This window comes from Amblyraja radiata, chromosome 2, assembly GCF_010909765.2.
Source record: "Amblyraja radiata isolate CabotCenter1 chromosome 2, sAmbRad1.1.pri, whole genome shotgun sequence".
Classification (NCBI taxonomy): Eukaryota; Metazoa; Chordata; class Chondrichthyes; order Rajiformes; family Rajidae; genus Amblyraja; species Amblyraja radiata.
This window is the reverse complement of record NC_045957.1, coordinates 2,649,407-2,665,807: the sequence shown is the minus strand read 5'-3', so window position 1 is coordinate 2,665,807 and position 16,401 is coordinate 2,649,407. Positions and strand designations below refer to the sequence as shown.

Here is a 16,401-nt window from a genome sequence, read left to right as displayed (position 1 = left end):
AGGGGAGGAGGTGAGGGTGAGGGGGTGAGAGGGGAGGGGTGAATGAGAGAGGAGGAGGGTGAATGAGAGGGAGGGGGTGAGAGATGGGAGGGGGTAGGTGAAGGGAGGGGGTTGGTGTGTGAGAGGGGAGGAGGTGAGGGAGGTAAGTGAGAAGGGAGGGGGTGAGAGACGGGAGGGGGGTGGGTGAGACGGGAGGGGGTGAGGGGCTGGGGTTACATCGGGCAGCGTGAGAGACCAACAGTGTGCGGTGAGGTGAGGAAGGTTGTCTTTCTGCATTCCTGGGCTGGGCAGGGCAGGACGGCGACCTTGATTCCACCGTCAGGGCGTGGACTCACAACCCACAAACATAAGGCGCAGCTGGGGCGGGTGATAGGAGCAAAGATCCAGGAGCAAAGAAGGAGCACCTCCGCTCTCGCCCAGTGACCGTGGACCGGCTCTCCAGCCTTCGGCTAGCGCCCAGCTCCACCACGCTCCAGGTAAGTCTGTGGTGTCCCTGTGAAACCGACAAAGGAGGAGGTTGGGAACGGCCAGGTCAGGTCAGGTCAGTTTAGGCCAGGCCAGGTCAGTTTAGGCCAGGCCAGGTCAGGTCAGGTCAGGCCGCCTCTATGAAATCCCACCTATGGCCCGGAACCCTGCTCCCGTTCCTTCCCCAGGCTGCTCGCCATCTCATTCAAGCCGGAGATTGGCGCCGAGATGCAGAGTTCTGCTGATCTCAGGCATTCCTCATTCAGGAATTGTCCTGTTCGGTGTGAATATTGGTAGTGTTTCTCCGGTGAAGCAAGAGGCGGGAAGTGTCCTGATGGTGAAGCTGTGACTGGACGCTGTCTGTAGATAGTGCAACGAGTAGGGACCATATTGGACCTTGTACAGGGAGGTTGATGTGGCCAGTTTCAGTGGAAGAGCATTTTGGGCACAGACAGTTGCCAGGACTTGAGGGCCCGCGCTGCATGAGAGATTGGGCAGGCTAGGACTTTATTCCATGGAGTGTAGAAAGATGAGGAGCGATCTTGTAGAGGTTACAAGATCATGAGAGGAATAGATCTGGTAAATGCAGTCTTTTACCCAGAGTAGGGGAATCAGGAGCCTGAAGGGCAAGTTTTTTTACACAAAGGGTAGTAGGTATATGGAATGAGCTACACAGGATAGATCCCAGCAGACCCTGGGAACATCCACCTTAATGTCAAGAGGCTCAGCTTCACCTCTATCTCGATCTCAAACTGCCCAGCATACTATTATCCACAGTGATCTCACTGTCCTTCAAGTCTTTGTCCTAAGTGAATACAAATGCAAAGTACTTGTTTAGTACCTCGCCTACATCATCTGACTCCACGTGTAGATTCCCTTCTTTATATTTGAGTGGTGCGACCCCCTCCCTGGTCACCCTCTTATTTTTAACATACGTATAAAAAGCCTTGGGATTTTCTGTATCCAACTCATCAATGACATTTCATGGCAACTTCTCATCGTCTGCTTGATGTTTTCCTACTTGCTTTATATTCCTCATGCTGCCCCCTTCTTAAACCTGACGTACACTTCCTTTTTCTTCCTGATCAAGATTACAACCTCCTTGGTCATCCACGGCTCCCTTACCTTGCACCCTTATCCCTCTTCCTTACTGGAACATGCTGATCCTGCACTTGCATCAGCTGCCCTTTAAATAACTCCCACATGTCAGCAGTGGACATACCCAATAACAACTACTAAATCTACCCTCCTTAGCTCCTGTCTAATGACATTGCAATCTGCTTTTCCCCAATGGTGTACCTTTCCCCAGCACCCAGACCTGTCTCTATTCAAAACTATCATACAATTTATCCTCCCCCCCCCCCCCTGACTCCATCTAAGGATCCTAAGCAGTCCTTCCAGGTGCGGCAAAGGTTCACCTGTACCTCCTCCAACCTCATCTATTGCATCCGCTGCTCTAGATGTCAGCTGATCTACATCGGTGAGACCAAGCACAGGCTTGGCGATCGCTTCGCCGAACACCTCCGCTCAGTTTGCAATAACCAACCTGATCTCCCGGTGGCTCAGCACTTCAACTCCCCTTCCCATTCCGAATCTGACCTTTCTGTCCTGGGCTCCTCCATGGCCAGAGTGAGTCCCACTGTAAATTGGAGGAGCTGCACCTCATATTCTGCTTGGGTAGTTTATACCCCAGCGGTATCAACATTGAATTCTCCAATTTTAGGTAGCCCCCTGCTTTCTCCTCCCCTTCCCAGCTCTCCCACAGCCCACTGTCTCCCCCTCTTCCTTTCTTCTTCCCGCTCCCACCACCCCCATGTCAGTCTGAAGAAGGGTCTTGACCCGAAACGTCACCTATTCTGTCGCTCCATAGATGCTGCCTCACCTGCTGAGTTTCTCCAGCATTTTTATCTACCTTGGATATTTCCAGCATTTGCAGTTCCTTCTTATACAATTTATGAAGTTGTGATCACTATCCGCAGTCACCTGTCCAGGCTTGTTCCCCAATGTATGGCACCTCATTGAGTCAGACTCTCCACATATTGTTTACTCCAGCTATTCAATTCTGCCCAGTCAAATTCTCTTGCCCTGTGTAAGGCCCAGTCAATATTGGGGAGGTTTATATTCTAGTCCTCTTGAAATGATGCTAACATTGCATTTGCCTTCATTACCATTGACTCAACCTGCAAATGAACCTTTTGTGAATCCTGCATCAGCACTACGCCTTTATTCCTTCTACACCCTGCCAACCACCTTTTTACTCTGCTACCAGGCTCGCTACCCATGTGCGATAAAAGAGCTTAACTCCAATAGTGAACACTGGGAAGCAAGAAGTAACTTCGAGGAATACCGCTAAATTCTTTTAAACTTCTTTAAAAATGTATCTATTATTTTACTATTAACTGTACATATGTGTATTGGTTGTTGTGTTGTATTTCTTTTAACGGAGGAGAAGCAAATGGAATTTCGTTGCTCAGTTTTGTGCAATGACAATAAACATATTCTATTCTAAGTGCATGCCTGTACACTTTGCTATGCTGTATTCCAATTTCCCCTTTGCCCACATTCCCAACCGAAGTAGCTCTTTAAACTTGGCTTGTACACGCTAGAATTTAGAAGATTGAGGGGGGATCTTATAGAAACTTACAAAATTCTTAAGGGGTTGGACAGGCTAGATGCAGGAAGATTATTCCCGATGTTGGGGAACTCCAGAACTAGGGGTCACAGTTTAAGGATAAGAGGGAAGTCTTTTAGGACCGAGATGAGAAAATCATTTTTTACACAGAGAGTGGTGAATCTGTGGAATTCTCTGCCACAGGAGGTAGTTGAGGCCAGTTCATTGGCTATATTTAAGATGGAGTTAGATGTGGCCCTTGTGGCTAAAGGGATCAGGGGGTTTGGAGAGAAGACAGGGATGGGATACTGAGTTGGATGATCAGCCATGATCATATCGAATGGCGGTGCAGGCTCGTAGGGCCGAATGGCCTACTCCTGCACCTATTTTCTATGTTTCTAAACTCCTTGCATCCTCAACACTACTGAACCCTAGTGCAGAACCCAGCCCTGCAGCATACCACTAGTCACAGGTGTTCCAATCTGACAAGCAACCCTCCACTACCATCTTCTGACTCTTGTCACCAAGCTAATTTAATATCCAATTGTCTAGCTCATCCTGGATCCCATGTGTTCTAACCTTTTAGACCAACCTACTGTGTACGATCTTGTCAAATTGCTTGCTAAAGTCCATGCAGAATCACAGAGTGATACAGTGTGGAAACAGGCCCTTCAGCCCAACTCGCCCACACCGGCCAACATTTCCCAGCTATACGAGTCCCACCTGCCTGCGCTTTGTCCATATCCCTCCTAACCTGTCCTATCCATGTACCTGTTAACTGCTTCTTAAACGATGGGATAGTCCCAGCCTCAACTACCTCCTCCGGCAGCTTGTTGCATACACCCACCACCCTTTGTGTGCAAAAGTTACCCCTCGGAATCCTATTAAATATTTTTCCCTTCACGTTCTCATCCAAATCATTGAACAGTAACGGGCCCAACACCGATCCCTGAGGCACACCACTAGTCACGGGCCTCCAGTCCGAGAAGCAACCTTCCACCATCACCCTCTTCTTCCTTCCATGGAGCCAATTTTCTATCCATTCAGCTATCTCTCCTTGGATCCCATGTGGTTTAACATTCCAGAGCAGCCAATCATGCGGAACCTTGTCGAATGCCTCACTGAACATGTACACAACATCTACAGCTCTGCCCTCATTGACTTTTTTGGTCACGCCTTCAAAAAAATCAGATTTGTGGGACACGACCTTCTTCATACCTGACTATCCCTAATTAGCCCTTGCCCATTCAAATGCCTGCATATCCTATCCCTCAGAATACTCTTCAGTAACTTACCAACTACAGATGTTACACTCACCGGCCTATTGTTCCCAGCATTTTCTCTGCAGCCCTTCTTGGAAATGTAGTCATCCTCTCCAAGAGCACTGGTGAGGCTCACTGACTAATAATTTACTGCAGTATCTCTACGTCATTTCTTAAACAAATGATCAACATTGGCTACTCTTCCATCATCTGGGAGTTCACCTGTGGCTGGAGATGATAAAAGATCTTTGTCAATGCTACTGCAATCTCCTCACCTAGCTCCTGCAGTCTCCTTTCAGAAACAATAGACAGGGTTGGTATAGTAGACAGAAACATAGAAAATAGGTGCAGGAGTAGGCCATTCGGCCCTTCGAGCCTGCACCGCCATTCAATATGATCATGGCTGATCATCCAACTCAGTATCCTGTACCTGCCTTCTCTCCACACCCCCTGATCCCTTTAGCCACAAGGGCCACATCTAACTCCCTCTTAAATATAGCCAATGAACTGGCCTCAACTACCTTCTGCGGCAGAGAATTCCACAGATTCACCACTCTCTGTGTAAAAAATGTTTTCCTCATCTCGGTCCTAAATGATTTCCCCCTTATCCTTAAACTGTGACCCCTTGTTCTGGACTTCCCCAACATCGGGAACAATCTTCCTGCATCTAGCCTGTCCAACCCCTTAAGTAGACAGAAGATGGTTGTCTACGATTACAACAGGCTGTCTACCTCCTGCCCGATAGCAGCAGTGAGAAGGTTTGACCGATACCCTAACCCTAAAGCCTGTCCACCATCAACAAGTCTAAGGTCAGGACTGCAAACTCGCTTCACTGGCTTGGATAAGTGTAGCATCAACACCATTCACCAGCCGCCTTGACAGGCATCCCATCCACTGCCATTCACTCATCCTACCAACAACACACAGTGGCAGCAGTTTGTACCATCCCCTGGATGCACTGCAGCTATACCCATTAGTCACCACCTCATGGTGACCAGCCGTCAAAGGGGTATCTACCACTCTTCTCGAGCATCTGTCGCCAAGGCAGTCGGTACACATCACCAGTCTCCAGGGCCACTGCCTGAATCGATCCTATCCATGCTACCACCGAACAAGCCGATGGTGTATGCACTGAGTCGCTGAGCATATTCAGCACTAAGATATAAAGGGAAACATAGAAACATAGAAATTAGGTGCAGGAGTAGGCCATTCGGCCCTTCGAGCCTGCACCGCCATTCAATATGATCATGGCTGATCATCCAAGTATAGGGCATGGGGTTGGTGGCAGTTGCCTTAGTTGTGTTGAAAAGCAGAGCACATATTCCTGATGTTTGTGCTTCCAGCCCATGCCCCACAGGTGCAGCTGACAACAGTCTGAGGAGGAGGGGGGGGGGGGGGGGGAATAGGGGGTCAGTCCTTAAAACCCTAAGCCTCCCATGCTCTCCGCTGCCATCAGGTAGAAGGTACAGGAGCCTGAAATCTGCAACATCCAGGTTCAGGAACAGCTGCTTCCCCACAGCCAGCAGACTATTAAACATAACTTCAAACAAACTCTGAGCTATAACAGCCTATTGAACTTTATCTGTTTATTGATGTATATATATATATTCTATGGTATATGGACACACTGATCTGTTCTGTATTTATGACTACAATATTCTGTTGTGCTGAAGCAAAGCAAGAATTTCATTGTCCTATCTGGGACACATGACAATAAACTCTCTTGACTTGACACTTCCTGAGCTCCAGGCCATGCTCTGCATGAAATAATTACTACTGCTGCAACATATGTTGTGACAATCAGTTAAATCCAGATAACATCTAGTACATGTCGTTAGGAGTGTGGGCATTATTCGGAGTTGACTGACACACCCATGATTAATGTCATGTGAATATTTGCTAACAGAAACCTGTTGTCCTTCACAATCTTGTTCATTAAGAAGCAGCTCTGACATAATAGATGAGGTGCTGTCTGGTTCATAGGACCTGTCAATCTGTGCCTTAAAAATACCCACTGACTTGGCCTCCACAGCTGTCTGTGCCAAAGAAATCCACATATTCACCACCCTCTGACTAGAGAAATTCCTTCTCATCTCCTTTCTAAAGGTAAGTTCTTTTATTCTAAGGCTGTGCCATCGAATCCTAGACTCTCCCACTAATGGAAATATCCACTCTATCCAGACATTTCACTATTTGGTAATTTTGAATAAGATCGCCCCTCATCCTTCTAAACCTATCGAGTACATGCCCAGTGCTGTCAAACGCTGTGGATGCACAGCATACTGAACCACAAGATTGGCACAAGGCTGTCCCTCCTTCCCCTCTCCTGACTGCAATGCTGGCACAGGAAATTTGCCAGAACTACTCAGATGGCAAAGCTGGTAAATATAAATGTGAAAAGGGAGTAAATGCAGAAGAGAGGGAAGCAGTGGCTGTGGAGGGAGTGGGGATGGTCTGATGGACTAAATTCAAGAGGCTTGACAGGTAAGTTGGGAGTCAAGAATGTTTCATTGTCAGGTGCACAGGGGTCTGAAACAATGGCAGAGGGGTCAACACCATGAACAGGTTTAGAATTAGCACAGAAACAGGCCCTTCGGTCAATTTGTCCAAACTAAGTTGTATAAATGATCAAAACTACATGATAACCCCATTCTGCCTGCATTCGGCCTGGTGAATCTTTTGAGTATTCTTTCTAGCTTACTGACATCCCTCCTATAGTTGGGTGACCAGACTGCACACAATACTCCAAGTCTGGTCTCACCAATGACTTGTAAGGTTGCATCATGACATCCTAACTCCTGTATTCAATACCCTGGCCAATGAAGGCAAGCGTGGCAAGTGCTTTCTTCACCTGCGTTACCAGTTTTTTTTAGTTTTTTTTTTTAGAATTAGATTCCTTTATTGTCATGTTCATGATTCAAGAGAGTTTATTGTCATGTGTTCTAGATAGGACAATGAAATTCTTGCTTTGCTTCAGCACAACAGAATATAGTAGGCATAAATAAATACATACCAGAACTGATCAGTGTGACCATATTCCAATGAATATATATATACACACATAAAGAAACAGATAAAGTGCAATGGGCTATTAATGATTAGAGTTTTGTTTGAGTTGAGTTTAATAGCCTGATGGCTGTGGGGAAGTAGCTGTTCCTGAACCTGGACGTTGCAGATTTCAGGCTCCTGAACCTTCTACCTGAAGGTAGCGGGGAGATGAGTGTGTGGCCAGGATGGTGTGGGTCTTTGATGATGCTGGCAGCCTTTTTGAGGCAGCGACTGCGATAGATCCCCTCGATGGAAGGGAGGTCAGAACCGATGATGGACTGGGCAGTGTTTACTACTTTTTGTAGTCTTTTCCGCTCCTGGGCGCTCAAGTTGCCGAACCAAGCCACGATGCAACCGGTCAGCACCTGTAGAAGTTCGAGAGAGTCCTCCTTGTCATACCGACTCTCCGTAATCTTCTCAGGAAGTAGAGGTGCTGATGTGCTTTCAGGAGACTGTGCCTATCCTCCCTGGTCTCTCTACTCTACAACCCACTCCAGGACCCTGTGCAAGCCATGCCCAGGTTTGACTTGCCAAAATGAAACGCCGCACTTGTCAGAATTACATTACATTTATACAAGTACACCAATTATAATGGATAGCAGTTTAATCAAATGAATACGGTAGTGCCTAAGACTGGGATCTGGGGCCATGAATCGAGTAGGGAGATACACAGGCTGTCTCCAGCCACTCACTGTGTGTGTGTGTGTGTGCTGGAATCACCACTGTCTGAGTCATGCTTCAATGAATACACTGCTGTCCTGGCTTGAACAGAGCAGACTTGTCTTGTTAATTGCCTCCTTCTTATCACTGAATCTTTATGTCCCTCTTATAATTAATGGCGCTATACAGCAAACAAATACACCCTAAAGTCCAACTTGGCCATGCCCATCAAGATGCCTTCCTGCTGTACGACATGATACGCTAGAACTTTATTTATCCCAGGAGGGAGTGTGATAATCTATTTATCTGCACTGGCCATATACATCTAAACTTTTTCCACTCATGTACCAGTCTAAATGTCTTGACACTTTTTCACACAGAGAGTTGTGAGTCTGTGGAATTCTCTATCTCAGAGGGCGGTGGAGGCCGGTTCTCTGGATACTTTCAAGAGCGAGCTTGATAGGGCACTTGAAGATAGCGGAGTCCGGGGATATGGAGAGAAGGCAGGAAAGTGGTACTGATTTTGGATGATCAGCCATGATTGCATTGAATGGCGGTGCTGGCTTGAAGGGCCGAATGGCCTACTCCTGCACCTATTGTCTATTATCTATTGTCTTTTAAGCTTTGTCGGTGTACCTGCTTCTACCATTTCTTCTAACAACTTGTTCCATATACACACCACCCTGCATGTGGGAAAAATTGTCCCTCAAGTCCACTTTAAAATATTCTCCTCTCACCTTAAACCTATCTTTTATTTGTTAACTCCCCTGGCCTGGGAACAAGGCTGTGACTATTCTATATATGCCCCATCTCATTTCATTAAACGCTTAAGCATTAGAATAATATGTACACCCTAGTGCAATGAAATTCCATGTTCACATGAAGCACTCAGAGTAAATATTACACATACAGGAATGATAAATACAACAATCATTTAAACGAAGTGAAAACAGCGGAATGGTGCAAGATTGTCGTATAAAGTCCGAGTCATCTCCCTGAATATAGAGGAGAGGAAATGGAATGGCAGGGTGACAGGTATATTATGATAGAACTTTATTTATCCCAAGAGAGAAATTGATTTGCCAACAGTCATAAAACACAAAATACATGAAACATGAAATTAAAGTGAGGAGTGGAAAGGATTGGGGACGTGCAAAGATTAGGGGAGGGGGAGAGGGGAGTCGGTCTCAGTCTCGGTCTACCACATGACAGAAAGGAAAGGAGTAGTTTGATTGCCACAAGGATGAAGGATCTGTGGCGATCTGTCCTGCAACTTGGTGGAACCAGTCTGTTGCTGAACGTACTCCTTAGGTTGACCAGTGTGTCATGGATGTAACCTTTCCTTGGACACTGTTGGACTTGATGGAAGAAAGTGATGAGGATAGACTTTTGCTCCAGGGAAAATAGTTCCAGCCTATCCAATCTCGCCTCATAACTCAGGCCCTCCAGTCCCGGCAATGTCCTTGTGAATCATTTCTGTACCCTCTCTCACTTCCTGTTGTATGGTAATCAGAACTGCAACACAATATTCCAGGTGTGATCTTGCCAACATCTTGTCCAGTTGAAACATGTTCCAACGCCTATACTCAATGCCTCGAAGGCAAGCACACCCCATTATCACATTATCAAGTTTCAAACAAGTTTAATTGTCATATGCGCCAAGAACAATGAAATTCTTACTTTATATACACAGCGTTTAGTTTATTATTGTCACTTGTACCGAAATACAGTGAAAATCTTTTTTATTGTGTGCTATCCATAAGACTAAATGTGATTACAATCAAGCCATCCACAGTGTACAGATACAGGATAAAGGGACAATATAAAGGGTATATTATTTAGTGCAAGATAAAGTCCAATTAAAGATAGTTCAAGGTATGTAATGAGGTGGATGGGAGGTCAGGACGAGAGGAGGGTTTAGTTACTTGAAGGACCCGGTGAGCCATGGTCATGGCCATACCCCGGCAGCAGGGCAGGCTCGTCCATGGTGGAACCGGCACCTGGCTGGAGAGGGAAGCCTCCGAGTACGGCCCTTGCTCAACCCCGAGGTCCGAAGTACCGGAGAGGGTGGAGGTAGTCGAAGGCGGCAGCGGATACAAGAACAGAGGGCCACTAAGAAGAACTGGGGGGCGTTGCTTTTCCCGCCCTCAAGGTCGGCTCCAGGAGGTGCCCCTGGGGCACAAAGGCTGAAGGTAGACAGGCGAGGAGAGGGGCGATGGTAACAGGACGATCCGTACCGAGGCGACGGCTGCAATGGGCCTTTATGACCAGCTGCAGCTGCGACTGTAAAATGCAGCCAAAACTTGGCGATTCGTGTATGGTCTCAGTGGGCTGCTTTGATGCTCTCTGTACTAAATCTGGGATTGTATGTACGCATTGTGATAACACTGAACTTTATGTAAAAAAAAAATTTCACTGTATCTTGGTACATATGATTAAAAAAAAAAAAAGAACCATTACATTAGTCTATACATTCAGTATGACCACCTCCCTGTAACTCCTATCTCTGAAATATTTATTAAGAATACAGATACACCACACAAAAGTAAAATTAAGCTTAAGTAAAAGTAAAGAAAAGCGCCTTGATTACTAGATAAATGTTAAGTGCTCCCTTGCCACCCATAAATTCCAACTCACAGCACAACATTATTGCCACTGCAAGTATTATTACGTATGAAGATGAAGCATTGTTCCCCAAACAAGACACATACACCCCTTATTCTGACCTTATTTACACCAGTCTTATAGTCACTAATGTCTCCAAAAAAAAAAACTCACATTATCATAACCATATAACAATGACAGCAATTAAACAGGCCATCTCGGCCCTTCTAGTCCGTGCCGAACACTTACTCTCACCTAGTCCCATCTACCTGCACTCAGACCATAACCCTTCATTCGTTTCCCGTCCATATACCTATCAATTTATTTTTTTAAATGATAAAATCGAACCTGCCTCCACCACTTCCACTGGAAGCTCATTCCACACAGCTACCACTCTTTGAGTAAAGATGTTCTCCCTCATGTTACCCCTAAACTTCTGTCCCTTCATTCTCAAATCATTTCCTCTTGTTTAAATCTTCCCTACACTCAACGGAAAAACCTTATCTACATCAACTCTGTCTATCCCTCTCATCATTTTAAAGACCTCTATCAATTCCACTTAACCTTCTTCCTCTCCAAATAATAAAGACCTAACTTGTTCAACCTTTCTCTGTATCTTAGTTGCTGAAACCCAGGCAACATTCTAGTTAATCTCTTCTGTACTCTCTCTATTTTGTTGACATCTTTCCTATCATTTGCCTACCAAAATTGTACACCATACTCCACAATTGGCCTCACCAATGCCTTGTACAATTTTAACATTACATCCCAACTTCTATACACAATGCTCTGATTTATAAAGGCCAGCACACCAAAAGCTTTCTTTACCACCCTATCTACATGAGATTCCACCTTCAGGGAACTATGCACAGTTATTCCTAGATCACTCTGTTCAACTGCATTCCTCAATCCAAATGGCCTAAATCTTTCTGTAGACTTTGAAAATCTACTTCATTATCCACAACACCACCTATCTTAGTATCCTCTACATATTTACTAATCCAATTTACCACACCATCATCCAGATTATGATGTACATGACAAACAACAGTGGACCCAACACAGATCCCTGAGGTACCCCTCTAGTCACTGACCTCCAACCTGACAAACATCCATCCACCATTACTCTCTGGCATCTCCCATACATCCACTGTTTAATCCATCTTGCTACTCCTTACGGAACCTTCTTAACCAACCTTACTTCCTTATTGAACCTTGTCAAAGGCCTTACTGAAGTTCATCTAGACAACATCCACCACTTTACCCTCATCAATTTCCCTAATAACCTCTTCAAAAATTCAAGATTAGGCAAACATGACCTTCCAGTCACAAATCCGATCCTATTTATCCAGATTCTTGTATATATTATCTTTAAGTATCCTTCCATAAATTTGCCCACCACTGTTGTCAAACAACGTTCTTGTTAAAACACTACTCTTTTCTCACTTCTTTGTCCTCCTGTTCACTTACCTCAGGGCTATTATCTATTTGTACCTGCGGGACAGCACTCATGTAAGGATTGAAATGGTACCAGGTATATCAACCTTTGACCAGGTATATCAAACAATCATTACCCTTCTCCAACCAGAATGTTTACCATAACACAACAAACCATAAACGCTGGTCATGTTTCAGCAATTAACTTATTTCCAATTATTTCAATCCATTCTCACCACTATTTTAAATGTCCAATTCCTAGCACTGGTAACAATTTTCCAAATTAACTTTACTGAAAAGAAATCTAAAAGAAACATCAGAAAAAAAAACCAAGCAACCTACCTTTTTCCAACTTCCCCTTTTAGGTTACGAGGATACAAAGAGTTAACCGTTATCTTACAGCTGTTCGTAACCTTCCTCCATTGCTTCTAACTTATTAAAGGAACATACACCTACCCACAGTAGACATTTTTGATTCTGCTGTGGGGGGGGGGGGGGATGTTTATTTCGAACTCTATAATGTGTTGTGTTCATTTTCTTTATTTATTTATTTAAAACAAATGTTTATTAACCTTTTTCTCTGGTTGGTATGGAAACTTATTATCTATTTTATGTAAAACACTTTGGTGTCAATGCGAGTTAACTTAAAACGTGCTATATAAATAAAACTTACTTACTTACCCTTACAATGTGGTCTACAAATACAATAAACAAAATAATTATCACATATAAAAACTTCCTCATTCATTCCAAACCGGTTTTTACACACAAATCACATTCGTTCCATTCTTACTTCAAAGAAATTATTCAATTTTTCTACACGTATTAAAATTTCAAAATTAACATTTATATAATTCTTATCTCCCTCCCAAGCCAAAGTAGGATGATCCAATCCTCCAGCAGTCAGGTTCCCGAACGCTGTGATTGGACATTGATCCAGATCGTGACCAGTCAGACTCACCGTCACTCAAATTCTAACCACACCCCACTAAGATCACAACCAATCAAAATCCTAGTCACTCAACATCTGACCACACACCACTCCCATTAATTTCCAGACAAAGGAAACGCATTTATTTTCTGATCTCTCAGCTCAAAGAATGCTGCAAGCTTAAATCCACAAACAGTTAAGACACTCAGTAAGACACTTAAACCATACACTATTATTATTGCTATTCTACTTTCTGCTATTCTACAATATTTTATCAATGTGTACACGTTTCTGTTACCCACTTACCTTAAATCGTATTTTGCCCGTTCAGACCCCTGGTTACCCAAGGCGGTATCCACAGAACACTTTATTCTGCCCGTACTGACCCCTGACCTCTTTCAGGGCAGTATCCACGAGGTTGCAATAAACTCTTAAAACAATGCTGTACTTTCTTATCACAAATATTATTACTCACCACACAGCGCGGCCTTCTTGGACAATCCTCCCGGTCTCCTTTTTAGAACAATTTAGTGCCAGATTCGTTGGGTAGGAGAGGCCCTCTCGATCACCCAGACGCTTCCGTGCCCCCAGTGGTCCCCGTTTCAACAGGTTACTAGTCCAAATAAAGCGGAAAACCACTTACCTTTTATTTTAGTGGGTGGCCACCCTATTTCCTGTTTTCCCGGGGAGCCCCGTGGGGCGAGGAAGCGCCCTTGGCTGGTCGTCCGCTTCTGAACGGGCCTCTATCCTACCCTGCTCGCTGCACCAATTTTGTCGTGGTTTAAAGACTTAAAGTTGAATAAGATGACAGACACGGAGAATTCTTCAAGAAGACGAAAGCTTTTTATTTGCAAACAAAACAGCAGGAACATTGAGATTACAGATCACCTGTCTGTTCTCTAACTGCTCTCCGATTCACAGAGACGAGTAGCTTTTATTTCAGTTCTTTAGCCCTATCCCTGCTTCTTTATCTTGCGTGCTGTACTCCTTTCACATAAATCTATCCTCAGTTCTAGTATTTTCTGTCTCGCCACAATGAACTCCCATCCTTGGTTAAGTCTTATTAAACATATTTCCTGCTCATATCGTTTCCTCCCTTGCCACCCATAAATTCCAACTGTTACGCTAACTTCCCAGCTGCGTCTATTCCATCCTTATGTTTTAGCTACAGCCAAGGTTACACACACCATTTTATAATGTTACATATTAGTTTAAGTTTAGTACAAAGATACAAATGTATTTATTAAGAATACAAATACACCACACAAAAGTAAAATTAAGCTTAAGTAAAAGTAAATAAAAGCGCCTTGATTACTAGATAAATGTTAAGTGCTGCAAAACTAACAAACACGTGAATCTGAGTACAATATAACAAACACGTGAATCTGAGTACAATATAACAAACACGTGAATCTGAGTACAATATAACAAACACGTGAATCTGAGTACAATATAACAAACACGTGAATCTGAGTACAATATAGCTGACATGATATGCTGGCTATGATAAATGTCTTAATTAAGTCTTCTATAACTTCTATAGTAGCTGGGACATGTTGGCGGGTGTGGGCAAGTTGCGGTGAAGGGCCTGTTTTCACACTGTATCACTCTATGACCACATTATATCTCCACTATGCATGAATGCTTCAAAATCAAGTGATCGAGTTTTTTTGCCATATACTCAAGCATAGAAACATAGAAAATAGGTGCAGGAATAGGCGATTGGCCCTTCGAGCCAGCACTGTCATTCAATATGATCATGGCTATTCATCTAAAATCAGTACCTCTTTTCTGTTTTTTCCCCAAATCCCTTGATGTCGTTAGCCCCAAGAACTAAATGTAACTCTCTCTTGAAAACATCCAGTGAATTGGCCTGCACTGCCTTCTGTGGCAGAGAATTCCACAGATTCACAACTCTCTGCGTGAAGAAAGTTTGTTCTCATCTCAGTCCTAACTGCCCCCCCCCCCCCCCCCCCTCTCCCCTTTATTCTGAAATTGTGACCCATGGTTCTGAACGCCCCCAACATCGGGAACATTTTTCCTGCAGTTACAGTAAGTGAAAATCTAGCAGGCAAGCAGGATGCTTTCACCAACCACCCCCATTTGAAGTCCACTATCTTCCACCGTATCTACCCAGTGCTTGGTACTTACTTCCAGCAGTCACTGGTTGTCCTCCAGGATGCACCGAGCCGCAGCCTGATCCATGCCGGTCACCTGGGCGAATTCGGCACAGAGACTCTCACGGCAGCGGCGCAACGCTTCGACGCCTCCGACAGCCCGGGACTCTTGCTCTGAGGCTGCAGTGAGCGACTCGCCAGCCCGGCAAACACTCGCCAGCCCCGCTCCCCGTCCGCATCTGTCCCCGCCGCTGCTTCTGCTTCCAACACCTGCGGCCCATGCAGTTGATATGAGTTTTGAAATTTTGGTTGATCACAGAATTTCTCACAACAGAGCAAGAGAAATTTGTGATCAGCGTGAGAATTTGGTGAAATGCGTGATTTCCCTCTCTCTCTCCCCTCTCTCTCTCTCTCTCTCTCTCCCCTCTATCCACTCTCTCTCTCCCTCCAACCTCACTCTCATCCCCCTCTCTCCCCCTCTCTTCCGTTCTCTCTCCCCTCCCCCCCTCTCTCTCCCCTCCCCCTCTCTCTCTCCCCTCCCACTCTCTCTCTCCCCTCCTCCACTCTCTCTCTCCTGTCTCACCCCTCTCACTCTCTCCCCTTCCCTCTCTCTTCTCTCTCCCACCTCTCTCTCTCCTCTCTCTCTCTCTCTCTCTCTCTCCCTCCTCTCTCCCTCCCACCTCACTCTCCCCCTCTCTCTCGTCCCCTCTCTCCTCTCCTCTCTCTCCCTTCTCTTTCCCCTAACTCTCTCTCCCCTCTCTTTCCCCTAACTTTCTCCCCCCTCTCTCTCCTCTTCCCCTCTCTCTCCCCCACTCTCTCTTCCCCCTCTCTCCCTCCCACCTCACTCTCCCCCTCTCTCTCGTCCCCTCTCTCCTCTCTCTCCCCCACTCTCCCCTCTCTCCCCCTTCTCTTTCCCCTAACTCTCTCTCCCATCTTTCCCCTAACTCTCTCTCCCGTCTTTCCCCTAACTCTCTCTCCTCCCCTCTCTCTCCCCCTCTCTTTCTTCTCTCTCCCCCTCTTCTCTCCCCCCTCTCTCTCTCTTTCTCCCTCTCTACCTCTCCCTCTCTCTCCCTCTCTACACACTCTCCCCTCTCTCCCCCCCCTCTCTCGCTCCCTCTCTCCCCCATTTCTCCCTCCCACCTCACTCTCCCCCTGGCTCTCTCTCCCCTCTCTCTTTCTCCTCTGTCTCTATCTCCTCTTTCTCTTTCCCCCTCTCTCCCTCTCTTTTACCACCCCTCTCTCTCCCATTCTCTCCTCCCTCTCCAC

At 45.4% G+C, this 16,401-nt stretch overlaps 1 protein-coding gene across 1 annotated transcript in view; it reads left to right on the top strand.

Moving 5' to 3' along the window:
• Positions 1–342: 342 nt before the first annotated feature.
• Positions 343–16,401, top strand: part of eppk1 (epiplakin 1) — a 49,511-nt gene continuing 33,452 nt past the window's right edge. The window contains 1 exon segment of the mRNA XM_033040637.1: positions 343–476. The gene's annotated coding sequence lies outside the window, so the exon portion shown is untranslated.